At 42.4% G+C, this 25,762-nt stretch overlaps 1 protein-coding gene across 1 annotated transcript in view; it reads left to right on the top strand.

Moving 5' to 3' along the window:
- The window catches only part of LOC140722948 (protein phosphatase 1 regulatory subunit 37), a 296,211-nt gene that overhangs the window by 228,511 nt on the left and 41,938 nt on the right, over nt 1-25,762 (top strand). The window lies entirely within an intron of this gene.

The following is a 25,762-nucleotide window of genomic DNA, read 5'->3' as shown; positions in this document are numbered from 1 at the left end:
CGGAAACATGCTATGTGAAGATGGAAGATGGGGGATTCAGGGATGTGGGATCTCTGTGAAAGAGAAACTGATTAGCCAAAACTTTATTGATTGGCAAAGCAGTGAGGAGCTGAATGACTTCTTCCCATGTATATTTTTGTGCAGAAATGCCCTCTTCATCTTGCCAGGGAAGCTGGGGTGGTAAATGTGCCAACCCTGCTGTTCATGCTTACACTCTGAGAAAAGGAGAGTTAAGAGAAGTAACTTCCCATCTCGCAGCTGTGGCATGTACCTGGACAAGCACTGGCAGGTGCCATTATTGAGAAAATGAAAGGAAAGGGAGAAATCTAATGAAATACAGAGTTGTGGTGGTGTATGTGAATAAAATGATCTGTAAACTCTTTCTGTTAGCTCACCCAAGGGCTCCATTAATGTCTTGAACTGACTGTTTTCATTTGATACTTCACTGTGAAGCAACAGAGTAGTCACTACGGCCCGGTACTTCAGATAAAGCAGCTTGAGGCTGTGCAGCGAAATGACAGAGGCTTGGTTTGTGGGTGGGAAAAGCACACACTCTAACATATAATCAACATACTGATGTCGTTTTCTAGCGCCGAGAATCCTTGTATCCTTTACCTTGCTTAAAGTCAAAGTTACGGTGAGAGGCAGGTATTAGAATCAGCACAGAATTAGACCCCTTCAGCTCGTTGAGATAATGGTGGTAAAATCAAGCGTCTGTTTGTCCGAATGCATTTTTTATTTCATTTTGATTTTATTTAGAGATACAGTGCGGAACAGGCCATTCAGTCAGACTGTCAGGAAGGTCAGGGAGATGACAGGACTAAATTGCAACCAGCAGGGTCAGTATCAGTGCATTAGGGATGCAGAATCAAAAAGGGTAACAAATACAGTACTCAAAAGTGTTATATTTCAATGCATGGAGTATAAGAAATAAGGTGGATGATCTTATTGCACTTTTACAGATTGCCAGGTATGTTGTTGTGGCCATCACTGAATCGTGGCTGAAGGATGGTTGTAGTTGGGAGCTGAATGTCCAAGGTTACACATTGTATCGGAGGGATAGGAAGGTCGGCAGAGGGGGTGGTGTGACTCTACAGGTAAAGGATGGCACCAAATCAGTAGGAAGATGTGACATGTGATCAGAAGATATTGAATTCTTGTGGGTTGAGTTAAGAAACTACAAGGGTAAAAGGATTTATATACAGTCCTCCAAACTGTAGCTGGGATGTGGACTACATATTACAGTGGGAAATAAAAAAGGTGTGCCAAAAGGGCACCTTGTGATAGTGATGGGAGATTTTATCATGCAGTTCGATTGGGAAAATCAGGTTGGTAATGGATCTCAAGAGAGTGAGTTTGTTGAATGCCTGTGAGATGCCTTATTAGAGCAGTTTGTCGTTGAGCCTACTAGGGGATCAGCTATACTAGATAGGGCATTATGTAATGAACTGGAGGTGATTAGGGAGCTTAAGGTAAAGAAACACAGGAGGCAGTGATCACAGTATGATTGAGTTCAACTTGAAATTTGATAGGGAGACAGTAACGTCTGATGTAGCAGTATTTCAGTGGAGTAAAGGTATGAGAGAGGAGTTGGCCAAAGTAAATTGAAAGGAGAATCTGGCAGGGTTGATCGCAAAACAACAATGGCTGAGTTTCTGAGAAAAGTGAGGAAGATGAAGGATAATGCGTTCAAAAAGCAAAGAAATCCTCAAATGGCATAATAGTACCACAGTGGCCGACAAGGGAAATCAAAGCTAAGGTAAAAGTAAAAGGGAGGGCATACGACAAAGCAAAATTCGATGGGAATATAGAGGAATGTGAAGCTTTTATAAGCCTACAGTAAGCAACCATAAGAATCATTAGGAGGGAGAAGATGAAATATGAAAGCAAGCTAGCAAACAATATCAAAGTGGATAGCAAAAGCTTTTTCAATTATGTAAAATATAAAAGAGAGATGAGGGTGGATAGAAGACTGTTAGAAAATAAGGCAGGAGAAATAATAACTGGGGACAAAGGGATGCTAGATGAACTAAATGAGTGTTTTGCATCTGTCTTCACTGTGGAAGACAATAGCAGTGTGCCAGATTTTGAAGGGTGTGAGGGCAGAGAAGTGAGTGCAGCTATAAGGGAGAAAGTGCTCAAAAGACCTAAGGGTACCTAAGTCACCCAGACCAGATAAACTGCACATTAGGGTTCTGAAAGAGATAGTGGTAGAGATCGTGGAGGCATTAGTAATGATCTTACAAAAATCATTCTATTCTGGCATGATGCCAGAGGTCTGGAGAATTGAAACTGTCACTCCACTGTTTAAGAAAGGAGGAAGGTAGCAGAAAGGAAAATATAGACCAGTTATCCAGACCTCAGTGGTTGGGAAGATGTTGGAGTTAATTGTTAAGGCTGAGTTTATGGACTACTTGGTTACACAGGACAAGATAGGGCAAAGTCAGTATGGTTTCTTTAAAGGAAAATCTTGCCTGATGAACCTGTTGGAATTATAGACAATAGACAATAGGTGCAGAAGTAGACCATTCGACCCTTCGGGCCTGCACCGCCATTCTGAGATCAGGGTTGATCATCTACTATCAATACCCGGTTCCTGCCTTGTCCCCATATCCCTTGATTCCCCTATCCATAAGATACCTATCTAGCTCCTTCTTGAAAGCATTTCTTTGAAGAGATAGATAAAGGGGATGCAGTGGATGTTATATATTTGGATTTTCAGAAGGCCTTTGACAAGGTGCCACACATCAGGCTGCTTACCAAGTTAAGAGCCCATGGTATTACAGGAAAATTACTAGCATCAATTGAGCATTGGTTGATTGATAGGAAGCAGCAAATGGTAATAAAAGGATTCTTTTTTGGTTGGCTGCCAGTGCTTAGTGGTCGGTGTTGGGACAACTTTTTATGCTGTTTATCAATGACTTAGATGATGGAATAGATTGTTGCCAAGTTTGTAGATGATACGAAGATTGGTGGAGGGGCAGGTAGTGTTGAGGAAACAGGAAGGCTGCAGAAGGAGAATGGGCAAGAAAGTTGCAAATGAAATACAATGTTGGAAAATGCACAGTCAAGCACTTTGGTAGAAGAAATGAATGCTAAGACTACAAAAAGGGGGAGAAAATCCAAAAAGTTGGGATGCAAAGGGACTTGGGAGTCCTTGTGCAGAATACCCTAAAGATTAACTTGCAGGTTGAATCAGTGGAGAGGAAGGCAAATGCAATGTTAGCATTCATTTCAAGATCTCTAGAATACAAGAGCAGGGATGTGATGCTGTAGCTTTATAAGGCACTGGTGAGGCCTCACCTTGAATATTGTGTACAGTTTTGGGGTCCACATCTTAGAAGAGATGTGCTGGCATTGGTGAAGGTCCAGAGGAGGTTCACAAAGATGATTCCAGGAATGAAAGGTGTTATCATATGAGGAACGTTTGATGGCTCTGGGTCTGTCCTCACTGGAACTCAGAAGGATGAGGGGGGTTCTTATTGATACCGTTCGAATGTTGAAAGGCTTAGACTCAGTAGATGTGAAAAGGATGTTTCCCATGGTGGGCAAGTCTAGGACAAGAGGGCACAGCCTCAGGGTAGAGTGGCGTCCGTTTAAAACAGAGATGCAGCGAAATTTCTTTCGTCAGAGGGTGGACAGTTTGTGGAATTTATTACCAAAGGCAGCTGTTGAGGCCAGGTCATTGGGTACTTTTAAGGCAGAATTTGATAGGTTCTGGATTAGCTGCAGCATCAAAGGTTTCGGGGAGTGAGGGACTAAGTGTGGGGCTGAGGAGGGAAAAAAAGTATCAGCTATGATTGAATGGCAGAGCAGACCTGACAGGCCCAATGGCCTAATTCTGCTCCTATGTCTTAAGGTCTTTCCTGCCCAATGAGTTGCACTGCTTAGCGAACCACCTGCAGGTATTTAACCCTAGCCTAATCACAGGACAATTTACAATGACCAATTAAACTACTAATCAGTATATCTCTGGAAGGTGAGAGGAGCCCCAGAAGTAAGTATATGCATTCACCGGGAGGACATACAAGCTCCTTACAGACATCATTGGAATTGAACTCTGACCTCTGATGCTCCAAGTTGTAATGGTGTCCTGTTAACCATTATGACCCTGGTGACCCACATCCCCATTAAACGCCCAACCTCTTGACTTTATACAAGATGTGAGACATTCACAATGGACAATTAATGCTCTTAGTGGCCACTGACTTAACAAAGTGGCCACTGAGTGTACGCTTATGGTCTTCTGTTGCTGTAGCTCATCCACTTCAAGGTTCGACATTTTGTGCATTCAGAGATGCTCTTCTGCACACCACTTTTATTATGTGTGGTTTTTTGAGTTACTGTCACCTTTCTGTCAATCTGAACCAGTTTGGCTATTTTCGTCTGACCTCGCGCATTGACAAGGCAATTTCACCCACAGAAGTGCCCTCACTGAATTTTTGTTTTGTTTCTTGCACCTTTCTTTGTAATCTCTAGAACAGGGGATTATGGATTAATGCCATAAAGCAAAGTTTGAAACCCCTGCTTTTCATATTCAGTTGTGTATAAAAATTACGAAAATCCCAGAAGATCAGCAGCTGCAGAGACACTCAAAACATGCAGTCTGGGAACAATCATTCCACAGACAAAGTCACTTAGATCTCATTTCTCCCACATTCTGATGTTTGGTTTGAACAACAACTGAACCCCTTGACCAAGTCTGCATGCTTTTATGCATTGGGTTAGTGTACTAGATCAGTTGATTAGATATTTCTATTAAGGATCTCTTAAGTTTAAGCAATTTTCTTCAAAAGACAATTGGTAGTTCAGCTATTTTGAACTATGCTCCTAAACTGTGGAATCCAATACCTAGTACTGTAAGGGATTTTGACACGGTTGACATTTTTCAACTCCAGTTAAAACCTATTTACTTAACCTTGCTTTTAACTAAAATCTTTTTGCTTTTATTTTCATGTTTGTACTTTATTCTATTTAAAACACTTTGAACTACATCATCCGTCTGAAAGTGCTCTATAAATAAGTTATTATTGTTGTATTTTTATTTTCTCTCAACTCAAGCTGGTAAAGCCTGAGGTACGGGCATAGCCAAACACACTCATTTGTCAATTGCTAGGAACTTACGGATGATTCCGAAAGGATCAGTCATGTTTGAATGGCGAAGGAGACTCCATGGGCCAAAGGGCCTAATTCTACTCCTATGTCTTATGGTCTTCTGGCCTTATTCTGATGATGTTTAGTATTGTGGCTTTCTGGAGATTTACGTAAATATGCTGTGCAGGCCTGATTGTTTAATGCTTCTTTGGGATGACACCAGTCGCAGCTATTACTGTCAGGGCAATGTGTACCCTGTTCATGTTCTATAGTCTTTCAATTTCCTCTTTTAATTCAGTATATTTCTGGTACTTTTCACTTATGATTTCCGCATGTTATGTGTGTCTGGAATTCAGTAAGCTGTCAGTGTGGAGATTATCCATTCTCCCTGTGACCATGTTAGTTTCCTGCAAATACGCCAGCGTCCTCCCACATCTCACAAGCATGCTCACTGATATAAACTCAGAGGAGACTTTAGTAATTACACTTGTAGACCTGCTTGTTAATAATAATAATAGGAAGAGTATAATTCTCCATGGAAGACTTACCCATGGTCTGAGCAGAATAGATGTCGATAAGGAAAGTAGCAAAAGCCTGGCTCAGAGTTGGAGACCTCTTCCCAAAAGAAGAGGGGTTCCTTGCGGAAATACAGGACCAGGTTAATAACACAAAACATATTAAAAATACATTATAAAAGACCAAAAGATTCAGGATGGTAAATGCAGAAAATGCCAAGAGAAACCAGAAACAATCCAACACACTACGGAACCCTGCAGTAGTTTAACTCAATCTGATTACTTACACAGGCACAAGCAAGTGGAAAGTGTCATTCACAAAAATCTGGCTTTAAAACACAAATTCATGAAAGTCACCATACCTTGCTATCAATACAAGCCTGATGCAGTTTTAAAGTCAGTCTGACAAATTATATTGAGACCGATAAATTATTACAGATAGGACAATCCATAATAACCACCCGAATATAATATTGCAGGATGAACAAGCAGAAAACAACTTACTTATTCTACAACATTCAGTGAAAGCACCGTCCATTGTAACACATACAACATGCTGGAGAAAGTCAGCAGGTCAAGCAGCATCTATGGAGAACAATAAGTGCTACAGCCTTCATCAGGACCATTTCATTTCCCTTGGTGCAGCTGAGTGGGTATTTCTGGATTGTTGCCTGCCTTGTAAGTGATCCCACACAAGGTTTGGGTTTGGTCGCTCAAACCCTAATTGATTTACACAGCACAGTCAAAGACCCATTGTGACACTATCAGCTTAGAGTCATAGAGAGATATAGCAGAGAAACAGGCTCTAGGGCCACTGAATCCACGCTAACATCCCAAGTATAATAATCCCAATTTACCCACCCATTACTCTGAAAGAAAGAAAGAAAATTGCCTTTATTTGTCAATGTATACAAGCTATCTTGTGTATTTATATTTATCGTGTTTTTTATGGTATTCTTTATCTAATTGTGACTTTTTTCGTGCTGCATCAGATCCAGAGTAACAATTATTTTGTTCTCCTTTGTGCTCGTATACTGGAAATAACATTAAACAATCTTGAATAAACAGCACGTACAACAAAGCGTACAGTGAGATGTGTTGTTTGCGTCAAATCAAATCAGTGAGGACTGTGCTGGGCAGCCTGCAAGTGTCACCGTGCTTCCTGCTCCAACAAAGCATGCCCACAACTCTCCAAACCTAACCAGTACGACTGAGAGAGGACAAACCGGAGCGCCCGCAGAAAACCTAATGGTCACGGGGAGAATGTACAGACTCCTTACAGGCAGCAGTGGGAATTGAACCCTGATCAGTGATCACTAGCTCTGTACTGTAATAGCATTAGGCTAACCGCTACATGACCATGCCACCATCGACTCCCTGCAGATTCTGCACTCACCTGCACACTACTGTAGCCAGTTAACCTGCCAACCTGCACGTCTTTCGAATGGGGGAGGAATCCTTTGTGGTCACAGTGAGAGGGTACAAGGGGGCTTCTCAAGTCAGGCAAAATATTTGTTTCTTCTTCTCTCTCCAGCCCTGTAAGATCTCACTACTTAATGTATTTCCCAATTCCCCTCCTGGACTGAAAGGAGAAAAATTTGAGCCACTCGTTGCCTCAAAGAAATCTCACCTCTGACCCAGCCCGATGTGTGAAAGCTATTTAGTATTGGAGTAATGTTGATATGTGGACTTCCATCTTCCTCAATTTACGACGAGGTACTGCTCCCCATCTTTTAGAACAGAGAACATGGAACAGCACAGCACAGACCCTTCAACCCATAGTATTGTGCTGAACCAAAAAAATTAGTAATCTAATGGCCAACTAAACTGATCTCTTTTGCTCACACAATGTCCATCTCCTTCCATTCTCCTCACACTCATGCGCCTATCAAACTCTGTTAAAAGTCATCAATGTATCTGCCTCTACCAAAACCCCAGGTTCCAGGTGGACACCACTCTTTGTAATTCAAATTTTTATTATTATTTATCCTTATTTTACAAAGCAGCACAACATATCATAGAGCAGATACAGTACAGCATATTTACACAGCCATCCCATGACAAGAAAACATATAAAACTCTTTGTGTAAAAAAATTGCCTCAGGTCTCCTTTAAAATTACCCCATCTCACATTAAATGCGTATTAGACATTTAACCCTGGGAAAAAGATAGGGTCTGTCAACTCTATCTATGTCTCTCATAATCTTATAAACCGCTATTAGACCTCTCCTCAGCCTTCAACACTCCAGACAGAACAATCCAAGTTTGTCCAAACTCTCGCTATAACACATTGCCTCTAATCCAGGCAGCATATTGGTAAACCTCTTCTGCACCTACTCCAAAGCCTCAATATCCTTTCTATAATGGGGCGACCAGAACTGTGTGCAATTCTCCAGACGAGGCCTAACCAGAGTTTTGTAAAGCTGCAATGTAACTTCCTGATTTTCAAACTCAGTGCCTCGACTATTAACGGCAGGCATTCCAAAAGTCTTCTTAACCAGCCTATCAACCTGCTCTGGTTTTGCTGGTGTTCTGAACTAAGCTCAACGTAATGAGTCGAAGTGTAAATGTTGATAGAAGCGATTTACTCTCAGGAAAATGTCATAAAAAGATTGGGAACTGGGATGTTCACTGCTTTCCTCTGCAAAAGGAAAATCATTATTTAAATAGAATTTTTAAGACCCTGTAAAATCCAGATATTTTTGTTTCGCAGGTAAGCTAAATCCTTTACATCCAATCTCACTATCCTTAAAAATAAGTAACTGAATTTATAGCTGCACAATAAATAGAGGACAAGTCATGCTTGACAGGGTGGCTGATGGAAACAGACTGTCTGGTTACTGGGCTGTAAAGAAGCCCAGGCTCTTCATTTTAAAGCCAGCACTGACATCTAGAGGCCAATGAAGGAACCGCATGACTTTCTTAACCCTTTCACCACTGCCCAAATGAAGTATCTGTCTCCATGAATTTACAAAGTCTATTTCTTGCGTGAGTGCAGTTTTAAAACAAAAACTAATTAAAAGATGGGAAAAAGTAGGAAATTAATCTTGAATCTGAGGCCACTCAAGTGGAGAAGGAAGAAAATACTCTGTCATTTCCATGGTAGCATAGTAGTTAACGTGATGCTATTATAACTCGAGGTGCTCTGGTTTGGAGTTCAATTCTGGCATCATCTGTAAGGAGTATGGATGTTCTCCCTGTGGCTGCGTGTGTTTCCTCCTGCTGTTCTGGGTTCCTCCCACAAACCAAAGGTTAGTAGGATAATTGATCATTGGAAATTGTCCTGTGATTAGGCTGTGGTTGAATAGGTGGGTTCTGGGCAGTGTGGCGCATCAGGCTGGAAGGACATGTTCCGCGCTGTATCTATAAAACAGAATAGAAATAAAAAATAAAAATTTCCTCTATTGTACATTGTATTGAAGTTTGGATTTGTGGTTCTTGCGTTCCTACATCATTAGGAATTACGGTTGAAAGGATGCAATGAATCGGAGGCAATTGATCCCTCTCTCATCGACAGGCTGGAGCTTCAAGGCAGTAATCAATTTGAAGAATCAGGATCAGAAGCAGGTTTATCATCACCGACATACTTTATGAAAGTTGTTGTTTTGTGGCAGCAGTACAGTGAAAGAGATAAAAATTATTATGTGAGACAAATAAATAGTGCAAAAGATGACTATTGAGTTGGAATCGTGGACACTTCAGAAATCTGATGGCTGAGGGGAAGAAGCTGTTCCTAAAACACTGGGTGTGGGTCCTCCGATTCCGTAAATCAGATTACCAAACTCTCACTTGTTAGGCACAATGTTTTCCTGCACAAATCCCAGCTGGCACTCCGGTGAGGGAGTGCCATGCTGTTAAACTTGCCATCTCACCGATGAGATGTTAAACCGATGTCCATCTTCTCTTTAGGACAGATGTAAATGATCTGGCCTTTTCATAGCAACGGTTGCTATATCAGATGATCCGGTTCTGACTTGTCCCTCCATCACCGAATAGCTCACTATCATGCTCCCATTTGTGGGATCTTGCTGTGCACAAATGGGCTATTGAGCTTCTTGTATTGCAAGAGGCACTGCACTTCACTGTGCAGAGGGATGTTCTGAATGTGTCATGTGAGGTGCTATGGAAATACAAGTCTTTACTTTGTTTTTTTTCCCTTTTAACTGGGATGGATCTTCACCACACAAGGCCCAAGGGATCATTTTGCCACGGTCAGCTTTCTCAAAGGTTCAAAGGTACATTTTATTGTCGATAATATAACTCCGATATTTGACTTCTCCAGATAGCCATTAAATGCAGAAAGACCATGGGTGCTGATGAAAGAAAAGACATTAATTCCACCCCCCCCCCGCCAACTGGCATGAAAAAGAAAAGAAACAAAACTCATAGACCCCAGAATCTCCCACCCCACCTCTTGCACAGATAAAAAACAGTGACGATAACAATCCCCGCCACCCTCACCCGCAGAGAAAAAAACAACGGCTGACAGCTGTTTTTGAGCAAGTTACACTCACAACCAATTTTCCCTGCTCAAAGTCTCTTGTCATAAACAAATGCACAATAGGGTCCTCGTTGCCCCATTGTTTAATCAAGTGAAAACAATAGGGTCTGCTTTGGCTTAATTAAACAATGTATGCACCTACCCTGACGAATGTAACTGAGAAATATCACATGCGTGTGAAGTCACCAACTTAAAAAACACCATAAATGTGCATAATCGGCAGCCAAACTCGCTGTGGGGGGAGTGATTGAGCCTTTGAAGAGTAGATGACTATTGTCTAACTTCCCTGTAGTGAGGGTACCAGTAAACTATCTGTATTGGATAGAGCTTAAGATCTTTGCTTGAGTTCAGAACGTCATAGGCAGCAAAACTGTCACTATCACAGAACTAAAAGTTGCTTCTTAACAGAGCTCGAGCTGCAAGCCCAGGGATTGGAGGGAGACCAGGTGTCAATACTGGGACCTATTTCCTTTCACAGCCAGGACTCCATATCCACCAGGGAGCTCGGCCCATATTAATGCAACTGTCGGATGTTTATAATGAGCTCAGTTGATAAAATTGGATCTTATTTGTTTGATAAATGTTACTGTGGCAGTTCACCATGGGTGAACTCCCTTTCACAATTCATTTCCATCAATGAAACAGGGCTGCAGCACCGTACCGTACCTACTGATGTGGGTATCTCAGTCTGGGCCTTGCAATCTCGAAAATGACATAGCCTTGGTTTGCTTTCTGTTGAGCTATGGCAGAATCGGAAACGCTCCACTGAGACTGCCTTCAATATTTAACCATGCTTTTTCTTCAAGCTGATGTCAAGAACTCAATAGAGCAGGGATGTTTTGTGTTTTGTGTCCTTTGCAAAATGTAAGTGGAGCATTGTTGGTTGTCTGTTGTATTCAACAATGATAGGAGATCTGTTCAGGACAGTTTTTAAAGTGGAAAAACCATTCCACTCCCTTGCTCTCAGAAGTCCAGATGAGTGGTATGAGTAGTTATCACAAACTGCAGTAAATGACCAGGACTTTCTCTGAGCCTTGTCAATGTCGTTCACTCTCCATTAAACGTTGCAGGACTACATTCCCAGTTGTTGGATCTCACTGTAGATCTCATCTGCCCAGTCCACTGGAGTAGACTTCACATGCTAGTACAGGCATGTCTCTGTCTCACTGGGGTATGAAGCCTGAAGGCACCCTCACCCTAGTTTAGTGGCCTGTCGAAGCAGCGTACAGGGATGTGGCCGCTGTGGCATGCAAATGGCTACTTGGAGCCACTGGCAAGGGCTGAATGTTCAATAGGGCCCAACGGTGAGTGAGCTACCTCAGAATGGACACAACAAGACCTTTCACCAGAGCTGCCACCCCTACCTCGACACTCCACGCACCTCGTTGTGGAGCATCAATATTTTGCTTTCGGCCTTCCTTCACATGGCCATTCTTGAATCTAGTCCCTGAAAGATAGTGGAAGCAGGTTCAATAGTAACTCAAAACTCGAGAAGAGGGTATTTTTACAAGGGCAGAATTTGTAATGTGGTGGGGAAATGCTTTTCCAGAGTTTTGTTATTTACACTATACTATAGTCCTCAATAGTTCAATGTAATCGCTTGCTTAGTTTTTATATGCAACAATGTAGAGGATAGAAATAAGCAGGAATGGGCTTTTTATCATAACTACAAACATAAAGATACTGATAAAATATTGTGGGATGCCACGGTAATGTAACGGTTAGTGCAACCCTTTTACAGTTGGTGTTCGGAGTTCAATTCCAACATCAGCTCTGAGGAGTTTGTACGGCCTCCCCATGAATTGCAAGTGTTTCCCCTGTGTGCTCTGGTTTCCTCCCATAGTCTAAAGATGGACCAGTTAGTAGATTAATTGGTCATTGTAAATTCACCTCTGATTACGCTACTGTTAAATAGGTGGGTTGCCATTGGCCTGGTTCAAAAGGCCAGAAGGGCCTGTTCCACACTGTATTTCTAAATAGAATAAAAGAAATAAGTATAGATGTATTGAAAATAGGAGCATGAATGGACCATTCATGCCCTTGACATCCTCCTACCATTCAACATAATCCATCTGATCATCAAAACCAGTACAGGGCATCCCGGGTAATGAACAGTTTCCTATGAAGGGTCCCAGTGTCCTGATAGATAGATAGATAGATAGATACTTTATTCATCCCCATGGGGAAATTCAACTTTTTTTCCAATGTCCCATACACTTGTTGTAGCAAAACTAATTACATACAATACTTAACTCAGTAAAAAAATATGATATGCATCTAAATCACTATCTCAAAAAGCATTAATAATAGCTTTTAAAAAGTTCTTAAGTCCTGGCGGTTGAATTGTAAAGCCTAATGGCATTGGGGAGTATTGACCTCTTCATCCTGTCTGAGGAGCATTGAAGGGTCTTGGCCCGAAAAGTTGACTGTTTATTCATTTCCATAGATGCTGCCTGACCTGCTGAGTTCCTCCAGCATTTTGTGTGTGTTGCTCTGGATTTCCAGCATCTGCAGAATCTCTTTTGTTGATGAATAGTTTCCACTTGTAAGTCAGAAAACGCACATGGTCATGCGTTTATATGGGAGGAATTCCTCAAGAGTATTGTAATAAATCACAGCAAAAGCACCTAAGACTCTGATAGAAACAACAGTTACTAAAAGTGGGGAGAGAGAGGGAATGAGGAGGGTGGGAGGGGGGAGAGGGGACTGGGGAGGCAGGAGGGGTTTGGAGGGTGGAGGGGGATGGAGGAGGGGGAGCGAAAGGGAAGAGAGGGGGAGAGAGAAGAAACTAGTTCTGCTGTATGTAGGAATGCACTTGCACACATATGCCGGATGTTTAAATTTAATAATATTTTGGCAGCTTGTTCATATGTTGAGGCTGTCCATCAATTGGATGGACATTCTTAATCTAGCGAAAATCTGTACCCCAGCCTTCCAGCTTTCTCCCAAGATACCACAATCCCTCTAGCCCGTAGAATAATATCTAACTAATTCTCAAATGTATGTAATGATTTGGCTTCAACTGCTTTCTGTGGTAGAGAAATCTACAGCTTCACCACTCACCTTATTAAGTGGCTTCTCCACATGCTTAGAATGTGTACCTGGTATTGACTCCCTGACCATCAAGAACATCTTTCCAGATCTTCTCTGTCCATACCTGTTAGAAAGCTTACGTTTCAGAAAAATCACCAAATTAGGACTTAGTTAGAGGTCATCCACCCTACTTGTTAGTTTTTGGGCTCTTCCTATGGTGACTGATCTTTTAATAGTTCCAGAAGAGACTTCAAAGTGAAAAGTCAAAGTCAACATAACTTTTCAAGGATGAGCACAGAACTTGTTAGTCATTGCAAAACATGTAAAAGAGTGCAGATGTTACGCTGAACTTGTATAAGATGTTGGAGTACTGAGTGTGCAGTTTTGGTCACCTACCTGCAGGAAAGATGTCAATAAGATTGTAAGAGTGCAGAAAAACTTTACAGCGATGTTGCCAGGACTTGTGAACTTGATTTATGAGGAACAGTTGAATCAGTTAGGACTTTATTATCTAGTGCCTAGAAGAATGAGGGGAGATTTGAAAGAGATATACAAAATTCTGAGGGGTATGGATAGGGTAGTAAATGCAAACAGGCTGTTTCCACCGAGGTTGGGTGAAAATAAAACTAGAGGTCAAGAGTCAAGAGTGAAAGGTGAAATGTTTAAGAGGAAAATAAGTGGGAATTTCTTCACACAGAGATTAGATCGAGCTGCCAGTGGAAGTGATGGATGCAAGCTCGATTTCAGCATTTCAGAGATGTTTGGATAGATACACTGATGGGAGGGGTATGGAGGACTATAGTCCAGGTGCAGGTTGATGGGACTAGGTAGATAAATAGTTCGACACAGACCAGATGGGCTGAAGGGCCTATTTCTGTGATGCAATGCTCTACAATTTTATGAGTGTGTGTTGGAAATCTGAATCAAAGACAGAAACCTCTGTAACTATTCAGCAGATCAGGAGCATCTGTGAAGACGGAATGGGAGTTAATGTTTCAAGTCAATGAAATTTTACCAGCACATTCTGATGAAAAGCATTAGGGAAAACAGGTACAAAAATGAACATGGTAAGCTACTGATGACTGGATTATTAAAAATATTAGAAATAAGGATGTTGTGATAATAGAGAGTGCAGAAGCAATTCGCTTGAATGCTGTCCAGGATGTTGCAGACCAGAACAATGACCTATCATGGACTGAATGAAGACTCTGTTAGTGAGATGGATCTCATTGTTGTCTTCTAACTGCTCCCTGATTTTTTCATGTATCTGCATTTTCCAGCCCGGTGTGATGGTGAGGATGCTTTCCAAACTATCAAATATTTGGCCCCTTAATCGGTGCTGGGCTGTCAGTGTCCAGCCTAAATGTAAGGAGTTTGTATTTTCTCCCCATGAGTGCATAGGTTTCTTCCGAGTGCCTCGGTCTCCTCCTACATTCCAAAGACATACACTTAGAGCTAGGGTAATACTTGGTCTGTGTTGGTCAGAATATCAAACATTAAACCACAGAGTGTTTGAAAGACTTTGTAAGCATTTTCCATTTTTACTTCAAATCTGAAGCATCTGCAGTGGTTTTGATTGACCATTTACATGAGCTTACGCTGGCTAGATAGTAGAGAGGAACAGGAGAAGCCACTTCACCACACACCCCTGCTCTGTCATTCAATGAAATCATAACATTTTAGGACTGACTCCTTTACTGTTCGGAACTTTTAATGCATTGAAGTAACACATGTCAAACTCACTCTAGTTTAAAGTTACTTCATAAACTATCACATGACTAAACACGACAAAAGGCATGTGCTATAACAACATTCTTACTTACTGCCCATTACATCTGCCGGGATTTAGGGCACCAATGAAGGTCCTTCATCTCCTTGTTGGTGTTCAGGGCTTTCTTCAAAGTGCCAGTGCCAGTGGCTTCCTCTCAGTTAGCCATGCAAGTCCCAGGTGGAGAAGCAGGAATACCACTGCACACAGATGCAGAAGGATCCTTCCCTGCTGTTTCTGTAACGGTTTTGTTTGACCAGTCGGGTTGTTAGTCCAGAGCTGAACCCCTGAATCTGGTGGACTAGTGGACTTCTCTTAGTCTGGCCTGTCCGGCACGGGTGAAAGCGTAAAGCTCTGACTCCAGCCCTCTGGGTCATTGAGGCATGCGAGTCTCCAAACCACGAGACGTGACCCTCCTGGAGGATGATCTCCTGAGAGGTTGTTCAGACTTAGGCTGCTTTCTCTGGGGTGCCAGTGGCTGAGAGGAGATCTGATAGAAGTTCATAAGATTATGAGCGACCATAATTATGATAGATTATGATAGATAGTATTTATTTTCCAAGGCTGAAATGTCTAAAACCAGAGGGCATGAATTTAAGGTGAGTGGGGGTAGGCTCAAAGGAGATGTAAGAGGAATTTTTTTTTACACTTGGCTGGGTGCCTAAAATGTGCTGCCTGGCAGGATGGTAGAGCAGATACACTAGGGATTTTTTAAGAGATGTTTAGATAGGCACCTGATTGAGAGGAAAATGGAAGGATATGGACATTGTGTAGGCAGAATGGATTAGTTTAGTTGGCCATTTGATTACTAATTAAATTGGTTTAGCACAACATTGTGGACTGAAGGGCCCATTCCTGTGCTGCACTGTTCTATGTTCTATAATAATAACAAACTAACAAACTACAAATGTCACCACACAACATAGAATTGGTCTGGAACCTGCACTCCACAACAAAAATGAGGATTCGTGTCTTTTCCTCTGACTGAAGTCCTGACCACAATACTGCAGTCCCCATGGGGGTGGTCAATTTCAATGTACTGGCTAAACCTATGGCAGCCAAACCCTTGGGCAATGGCTTCCCCAAAAAAAAACACTGATATGACAGTCTAGTCACTAAAACAAATTATAGATTCACTTATTTCTATTAAAAATAAACCCAGCAACCTTTCAAACATCCTGTTGAGTTGAGAAAATATCAAATGGACAAGGATGCCTGGAATAAAGGACTGGCTGCTCAAACCAATGCTTAGAAGCCCAACCTAGGATATGGCGAGTGAGTGTGAGAGTGGCCTGTTAGTTCAACTCAATAAGGACTACATTACAGGTGAAGGACTGTAGGATGATATTTCAAGGCTAGAATCGTTTTTCATCCTTACTTCATTGTTAATTTTCTTCTAAACTTGTCAAAATACTTCAGGTGCTTAAGTTACTCATTTGTTATAGAATCTTCCCTCACGGTGAACTTATGTCAGTGAGGGGGAGGTGGCAAGTGGTGGCAAGGGTCGCACTTTGAAGGGGACTTGACAGAAGTAGGGATTGAGGTTCAATCAAGGAAATGCTAATGAAGTCAGCGACTTGCTCCGGTCTGGGTTTGGTCTGACTTTGATCTCAGTCTGATCCATCTCTGGTCTGGATCTGGAGAAAGTAAGCAATGTATTCTGTTTTAGAGAGAGTGGTGATAGAAAAATCAGAGTGGAAAGGAAGGTTCTGAAGAAGGACCTCAGCCCGAGGTGTCGACTGTTTACTCGTTTCCATAGATGCTGCCTTGTTTGTGCTACTTTAGATTTCCAGCATCTGCAGATTTTCTTGTGTGTGTGATGAAGAAATGATTACAAAGTACTGTCAGTTTCCTCAAAGGCGAATGTGAAAATCCCCCCCCCCCATCTTTTTTTGACTGTTATTTCTTGTAACTGATCAAATTATTTGCTTCAAAGGGTAATAATTATAATTTGAAGGAAAGGTTAGCAAATAGTAAGTTTACCCTGCTGGTTGTGAATACGTGGTTTTCTTCTCTCCGGATCTCTTTTTTACACAGAAGTAAAGATATCGACAATGGCCTTCCCCTCTCTCCTGAGTGAAAATATTTACGCTGCTCTGGACCCAGATGGGTATGAGCAACAACACCTCTGTGCCCACATGCAAAATGCGGTATCTAAATCCCTGAGCACTGCCGTCAGAGGAGGCTGCCACATTGGAGAGAAGCCCCTGGTTTGATCTCTATTAGGCTCAGTAGCCTCGCAAACAAAGAGAATACATGCCCATGGCAAGCTGCCAGAAGCGACCGTTGTCTGCAGCAGAGGCAGCTGCCTGCATGGTTTAGATAGTCTGAACTGCAATCAAAGCACGCTCCGGTCATGGGCAAACACCCTCAAGCTCTGTCTGCTTTTCAGCCATGTTAGAAAAGGCTCAGTGATTATTCTGTTAACTAAAATACTTCGTGCTGAAAAGTTCCCTTTTAAAATTCTGGTGCAGGGACGAATTATTTTATTCTGCAGGTGAAAGGGTTACCTTAATTCTTCCAGTTGTATTAGTAGTCATGATATGTAGAGTTATGCATGCATAATGACAGCAAGGGAACATCAAATGTAACCCATTAGTTGGAGAAAACATTGGGACATGCGGAGGACATGATGTGACATTATATGAAACCAAGTTCTACCGTTTTTCATTATGCACCAGTGTAACTTCAGAGATTCAGATATAACCATGAAGCAGGGAGGCAAAGCTCAAGTGGTTAATGGTTGGCATCTAAATCCTAAAATTAACCACAGTAATAGCTTTTCATCCTGCACTATCAATTATGTTTTTTTATATATAAATTCTATTACAGTCCTGGTCACAGGAAAACAGCATTAAATGATGGGCAGAAATGAAATGGTATTGATTGAAAATCGTGAGCGACTCATTGCATTGTCACCAGTGATGGATAATCCTATCCCTTGATTAAAGGGCATGGTGCCTGTTCTTTCAGGGTGGGGCGTATTGCACCCACTATTGTTTGAAATAAATGATGAGACTTTGCGAAAAGGCTCACACTCTAAATTTATTATTAGCTTTGGATCTTGAGTTCCATTCACAGAACCATAAACGTTAAATACTATTTTAAATTTCTGATCAATTTTTTAAAAAATGTGCCATATGGGGACATCAGTAGCCATTTTGATTAACATACCCAGTACATTGTACATGAAGAATTAGAAAGCCAGGGAGATAAGGTCTGAATAAGAACTGCAATTACAGCAAACAATTCTTTCACAGGTATTTACACAAAATGTTAGAAGGTACTCTGATAACTGATCAAGACAGTGATAGTGATGTCGAGGATGACAAAGTTTCACTCTGGTTTTGTGGGTTCGGAGACAGAAGAAGTCAATGTGGGAAATGTAGACTCTTCACAGATGAGGCAGGATTACCTGGTGGGGTGGGCATGTATTTTATTAAGTGTTGTCCTCCTTCTGGGCTCCTGTATAATCCTGCCCCATGGGGTCGACTCTCTCAACACTATCACAATTGTTCCTTCTAGCTATCCTCCATCCCCCTCCTCCCACCTTTTTATTCTGGCATCTTCACCCTTCCTTTCCAGTTCTGAAGAAGGGTCTCGGCCCAAAACGGTGACTGTTTATTCACTTCCGCAGATGCTGCTTAACATGCTGAGTTCCTCCAGCATTTTACATGTGTTTCTTCTCCACTTTGAGTGGTTATGAGCCAAAGATTCTCAGGATTAGGTGGGGATGTTGCACATATTTGTGGAGACCCTTGAGTCTTTTCCTGTGTCCACACAAAGTAATCTCTTCTCATGACAAAGCTTGGAACAGAGCCTCTTTCAGGAGTCTGGTGTTAGGTATGCAAATGTTTGTCTAACCTAAAGTCCTAAAGTCATAGAGCACTATAATACAGAAACAGGACCTTTAGCCCATCTAGTCCATGCCAGCCTGGTGTTCTCCCAGCTAACTGCACCAAGACCATAGCCCTCCATACATCTCTCATCCATATACTTCTCTCAAACATTACAACTACCACTTCTGCTGGCAGCTTGTTCCACACTCACACCATACACTGAGAGAATTTCTCCCTCAGATTCCCCTTAACTTTTTCACCTTTCACTCTAAACCTATGACCTCTAGTAGCAGTCTTACCCAACCTGAGGGGAAAAAGCCTGCTTGCATTTACCCTATCTATACCCTTCATACAAGTGGAGATACATCTCTACCAAAGGAGGTGCTCCATTCTTCTGCTAGACTGCAAGGCAAGGTGTAGCTACCCTTGGGACAGGTGTAGCAACTCCTCAGCCCCATGATCAGAGTCACGTGAAGCCACGGGAGCAGATGGTGGATGGTCATATGAGCAGCTGGTGCATCTCACAAGTCCTGGTTATGCGACCACTGACACCAGGCAGACAATGTCTGAAGAGTATTGGTAATGACTGGGATCACCCATCTTGTAAAGACACTGCCCAGAAGAAGACAATGGCAAACCACTTCTGCAGAAAAATTTGCCAAGAAAAATCATGGTAATGGAAGGATCACAATAACCCAAATCATACAACACAGCAGATAACGAACGATCGATACCCCTCATAATTTTGTATACCTCTATAAGATCTCCCTCATTTTCCTGTACTCCAGGAAATAAAGTCCTATCCTATTCAGCCTTTCCCTATAGCTCAGTTCCTGAAGTCCCAGCAAAATCCTCGTAAGTTTTCTCTGCACTCTTTCAAGCTTATTGACACCTTTCCTGCAGGTAGGTGACCAGAACTGTACAATATACTCCAAATTTCAACATAACATCCCAGATCTTTTGATATGTGAAGGCCAATGTGCCATAGCTGATGCAAATAACTAGGGTCTTGAGGATGTTGACCTTGAAGAAGATAATGACATTAGTTTGCTCCTCCTCCCAGTGGGTTTGAATGATTTTGTGAAGAGATCATGGATGGAATTTTCCTAGTGCCTTGAAATCTCTGCTGTAGGTAGTCCAAGCCCCAGAAGCATTGAGGGCAATTGCTGCCCAGAACACCATGGGGGCAATTGCTGCCCATTGCATCATGAGGGCGGCATTATAGACGTATACATCTATGAAGAATATTGCTAAGTTGAACACACGCAGTTTTCTCTTTTCCCCAGGGCTAGTGTATCAGAAACTAGATGGCACAAGTTTGAAGTGAGAGGGGAAAGATTTAAAAGAGACCTGAGAGGCAACTTCTTCATGGTGAGGGAGGTACATATCTGGAACAAGCTGCCAGAGGCAGGTGCAGTAACAACCTTTTCAAGATACCCTACACAGGTGCATGGATGACAAATGTTCCCAGACTGGGGTGAACTGACCCCTCGGTTAATGGTAGGGGAGCGTGGCATAAGAAAGATTGAGAACCTGTGGTTTAGAGGTATATGGGCCAACGTGGGCAAATGGGAATAGCTTAGATGAGCATCTTGGTCAGTATGGATGAGATGTTCCAAAAGGCCTTTTTCCAAGCTCGATGACTCGATGACACTATGCCAGGTCTTGTTCGACATTTTACCTCACGTGACCAATGGTCATCCTGGTGGATTGATGGTGGTGGTGAATTTCATCAATGGTGCCAGCCTTAACTCTGAGTTGGCTCCCAGGTTGGCAGAAGCTGTTGGGTAGACGGTCCAAACCGTTATATGCTTCAGTTCATGACATAATAGTGATTGGTCATGGCCTCTGGGTGTCACCAAATACATCCATCATGCTGACATTGCTGCGTGGAGATGACCCCTCCCATTCGTGCGGCTAGGTGGAAGGCAAGTTGGATTGTGTCCATCTGCGGCTACACTAGTGCGCGGTGAGGAACGTCTGTGTGCTTGTTCTTGCGGAAACCTGACTCGGGACACCGTCAATCTTCAGGCCATGTCAATCAGGGACTTGGACTAAATTTTTTTGCGACAGTATTTTTTTCTGCTATAGTAATTATATGTCCTATGTGCGACTGCACGTATTGTGTTTTGCCCCTTGGCCGCAGAGAAATGCTGTTTTGTTTAGCTGTATGTATGTGTATGGTTGAATGACAATTGAACTTGATCTTGATGTTCAGGAGACCTTGGTTCTAAAGCATACTAGCCATAGCATCTACATCCTGATAAGTAGCTCCTTTCTCACTGGAAGTTAGTTGGAAGTGAGGTACCCTCTTGCTGGAAATGAGATACTCTCTCACTGGAAGTTTTGAGATGATGCAAGTGAAAAAGTTTGAAAAAGTGTTGGGTATTGATGTAGGCTTGTTGAGATTGGCTTCGTTGGTTAGTTTCATAGCTTGCATAGCATCATGGAGTTTATACTGATAGAGGTGAATTTGTATAGATAGCTAATTTCAGGAAGATACTCTGCGGTCTTTCCCTGGTGAGAGCAGCGAAGTCAGCTCAAACTGGCTTTGCTGCTCTCACACTTCTTTTTGAGTTGTCACATGGAGGAGGCCATATCCATTGTGCCTCTATTCCATTATATTCTCTGCAACTGCACCTTTCTCGCTTGGCCTGCTTATAGACCCCGCGGCTGCTTCTGGATCCTTGGGCTTAATCATAGATCTCTGAAGGTGCTCTTAACACCCTCGAACTTTGATTTCCGTATCCTGAATGAAGTTTGTTAGGCCTGCTTTTGATTTCCAGGGTCTAGCCCTGCATGTGCCCTCTTGAGCCTACATGATGTTCCTAGGTCTTCTTTAATTCCCTGGAGCAGCTCTTTAATCCTGAGACAAGTTTAAATTCATTTAACCAGTTTTCGTTCTTTGGGCCACCACACAGCTGCCTGGGACAACTGCTAACCTCAGTTTTTTTTTAAGTAATGTCAATCCAGATCATATTTTTTGAAGTGGAAGCAAAGATGATTAATGAGGGGAGGGTGGTGAAGATTGTCAACATGGCCTTCAGTAAAGCATTTGACAAGGCTCCTGGTGCCAGAAGATTAAGACACATAAAATTCATTATGACGATAGATTAGATTCAAAAATGGCTTAGTCATAGAAGACGAAGGTAGTAGTGGTGAAGAGCTGCTTCTGGCTGGATGCCTGTGACCATAGTCTTCCACAGGGATCAAGGCTAGGAACTCTGTGAATGATGACAGTCAGACACAAGAATGATGACAGTCAGACACAAGAAGAGCAGGGTGAGTTGCCTCAGCAACAGTCACCCAGTTGCACTCACATCTACTGTGATGAAGTGCTCTGCGAGATTGGTCATGGCCAGAATCAACTTCTGCCTAGCCAAGGACCTGGAACCGCTGAAACTCGCCTACTACTACGTGCCTGCTTCTCTTTACTGCCATCAAGGAGGAAGCAGAGGACCCTGAAGACACACACTCCATGTTTAGGAACAACTTCCTCCCCTTTGCCTTCAGATTTCTAAATGGACAGTGTACCCATGTACACTACCTTACTTTTTTTTTCCTTCTAGTTGCTTTCTTTCTGCACTACTTACTTAATTTATTTTTAAAATATATTTCTTACTGTAATTTATAATAAGTAATTCATTATTATGTATTGCAATGTACTGCTCCCACACAGAACAAATTTCACGACATATGTCAGTGATATGAAACTTGATTCTGATGCAGGTGAGCTGATAAGTAAATTTGCAGATGACATAAAAATTGTTGGTTGTGTGGATTGTAGGGAAGTTTGTCATTAGGTCATAGATCCATTGGAATATAGGCAGAGAAATGGCAGAAGTTTAACCCACACAATTGTGAGGTGTTGTACTTTGGAAGGTAAAATGCAAGTGAAATTTATACAGTAAATTGTAGCATCCTCAGGAGGAATGTACAGAGAGATCTTGGGTGCAAGACCATAGTTCCCTGAAAGTGGCAACACAAATGGTTAAGATGGTAAGGAAGGTGTAAAGCTTGCTTGCCTTCATTGGTCAAGATACTAAGTATAAAAGTTATACCAGCAACCTGAGTTCATTTCTCATTGCTGCCTGTAAGGAGTTTGTACATTCTCCCTGTGACAACCTGGGTTTCGTCTGGGCGCTCAGGTTTCCTCCCACAGTCCAAAGACATACTGGTTGGTGAGTTAATTAGTCATTGTAAATTGTCCCGTGATTAGGCTAGCATTAAATCAGGGGTTTGCTGTGCGATGCAGCTCAAAGGACCAGAAGGCCTACTACACGTTGCTACTCAATAAATTAATAAATAAGTCAGCAAGTTATATTACAGCTGTGTAGAACTTTGGTAGGCAAACTTTGGAGTTCTTGTGCATTTTTGAGCACCATGTCACAGAAAAGATGTGTAGGGCTTGGAAAGGTTGCAAGGGAAGTTTTGTTTTGTTTTTAACCTAGAGGCTATCAGCTTCTAACATTAAAAGACCTGATCATTCCCAGAGAGAAGAAAAGAGCTGAAAAAATTACTGCTGCCTCCTCCCACCCTAGCAGTCACCTTTTCACTAAATTGCTATCAGGGAGTTGTTACAAGTTCACCACACCACCAGGACTACATGTCATATCCCCAAAGCTTCTTTCATCTAGCTATCCAGCTTCTCAATAAAACTCACTCCAGTGTAATACCCTAACATCCCTGCAGAATGTTCGTTAAATGGTCTTTCTTGCTCTAGTTCTGTTGATAATTATCGAGCCTGTTCATATGTTCCCATTTATTTAAGCTTTACTATTGACGTTTGTGCATGTGGCAGCTCTGCTAATTGTCGATTGCTCGTGGCTGTTTGCACTGTTGCTGGTTGCTGTTGTGTTGTCTGTTATGGTATTGTCCTGAGTTTTATGCTTGCTTCAGAGACACAATCAATTCTAGTATATTTCACATATTGGCCAATAAAGTGAATCTGATTCTGATTCTGGGAGAGTTGAGTGATTAGAATGCACTTCCAGGGAAGTTGGTGAAAACAGATACTATAATTGCACTTTACAGACACATAAACAGACGGAACAACGGGATAGAGACTACGTAAACAGAAGGGATGAGTTTAATTTGGCATCATGGTCAACACCCACACAATGGGCTGAAGGGCTTGTTCCCATGCTGTATGTTCTACATTAACCTAATGGCCTCTTGGACCGGCAAGTCACTCTTGGCTACCAAAGCAATTAGAGTCGTAGAGTCATAGAAAAGTACAGCACCAAAACAGGCCCTTTGGCCCATCTAGTCCATGCCAAACCATTTAAACAGCCTACTCCCATTAACCTGCATTGGCACCATAGCCCTTCCATACCCCTACCATCCGTGTACCTATCCAAACTTCTCTTGTGTTGAAATTCCCCTCCTGTTCCCCTTAAACATTTCACCTTTCACCTTTAACACATGGCGTCTAGTTGTAGTCCCACTACATTAGTGCCTGAAGCAGTTTTCATTCCCTTTCACCCTCCCTGCTCTGAGAGAGCTGATTCAGAGCGGACGCATGAAGCTGGTACCCTACAGATAGTGTTTTAGTTACAGAATTAAAGAGACATTGAGCCCTTCAGTCTGTCTCGTCCATGCTAACCTGGTCTTCCATCTACCTGCACGTGGGCAATATCCCTCCAAAACGCTCCCATCCATATACCAACTCAAACATCTCTTAAATGTTACAATTGAACCTGCATCTACCACTTCCTCTGGCTGCTCGTTCCACACTCACGCCACCATCTGTGTGAAGTAGCTGAAGGTTACTGATCAGGAATTAGCAGACTTTATCATGAAGAAGTCATTCTCAATAAATTTAATAAGTCTCACCATGAAGCTATTCAAATATCAGCTGGCCCTGTAAAAAGCAGGCAGAGTGGTCTGCACTTATAAAGTGCCCAGGTTCCACAGAGGCACTTTGCAGCCAATGTGATTCTTCTGAAGTGAATTTGGTGGAGTACGGTGGGGAACATCGCACAGAGGAGGAGCCTGATACTGCAGGTGCTGCAGTCTGTTGGATGACAGTGGAGCTCGAGGCCTCAGTGTGTGTTCGCAGGCTCCCACTGTTTCAAACAAGAAGCTGAGTCAAAGACAAAGCAGACTGAGGAACAGCAGGGAGCAGAGAAAGGCAGGAAAGACAAGCAGAGCAGGGGGAATAAAACTTACAAGAAATAGGGACATACCTGGAGAAATATAAATACATCACAGGAGACAAACAAGCTGATGCAGACAGAAAATGTTTGGTCAAAAGATAATTGTCAGTATGCACTATCGCAATGATGGGCTGAGCTGCACGTTGAGATGTTTAAAATAACACCAAACATAGAAAAGTACAGCACAATACAGGCCCTTCAGCCCACAATGTTGCACCAACCACGTAACCTACTCCGATCAATCTGTCCCTTCCCTCTCACATAGCCCTCTAATTCTCTTTCATCCATGCGCCTTTTTCAAAAGCCTCTAACATATCTGCCTGTACCATGACCCCTGGCAGCACGTTCCATGTATCCACCAGTCTCTGTGTAAAGTAACTACCTCTGACAACCTCCTACTGTATACTTCCCTGCTACTACCTTAAAGTTATCTCATTTCGTCTTGTGCCTTATGTTCTCCCTGCCCGCAGTTGACCTGCCTCCCTCTCTTCTTGCTACTAGCAGTGGGTGGGAGGTGCAGGAGTCTTGGGTCATTCACCTCCAGGATAGAGAGCAGTTGATGCCCTGTAGCCATCGGGCTCACCCAGCTCAGCGCCGAACTAACTGCACTGCCTGTGGACTCACCTTCGGGGATTTTGCAGTTCTTGTTCCATGCATAATTATCTATTATTTCATTATTTACACAATTTGTACTTTTTCTACACATTAGATGTCTGTCGGTGTTTGCTGTGTGTGTCTTTTTCATGGATCCTATCGTGTGCCTTTGTTTTGTGACTGCCTGCATGAAGAAGAATCCCAAGGTTGTATACGGTATACAACTATTAGCATTTCTGTCTTGGGAAAAAGGCACTGGC

The sequence above is a fragment of the Hemitrygon akajei genome, chromosome 3 (genome assembly GCF_048418815.1).
Source record: "Hemitrygon akajei chromosome 3, sHemAka1.3, whole genome shotgun sequence".
In the NCBI taxonomy this organism is placed as follows: domain Eukaryota; kingdom Metazoa; phylum Chordata; class Chondrichthyes; order Myliobatiformes; family Dasyatidae; genus Hemitrygon; species Hemitrygon akajei.
Note: the sequence above shows the minus strand (reverse complement) of the source record. Positions and strands in the feature narration are given on the sequence as shown.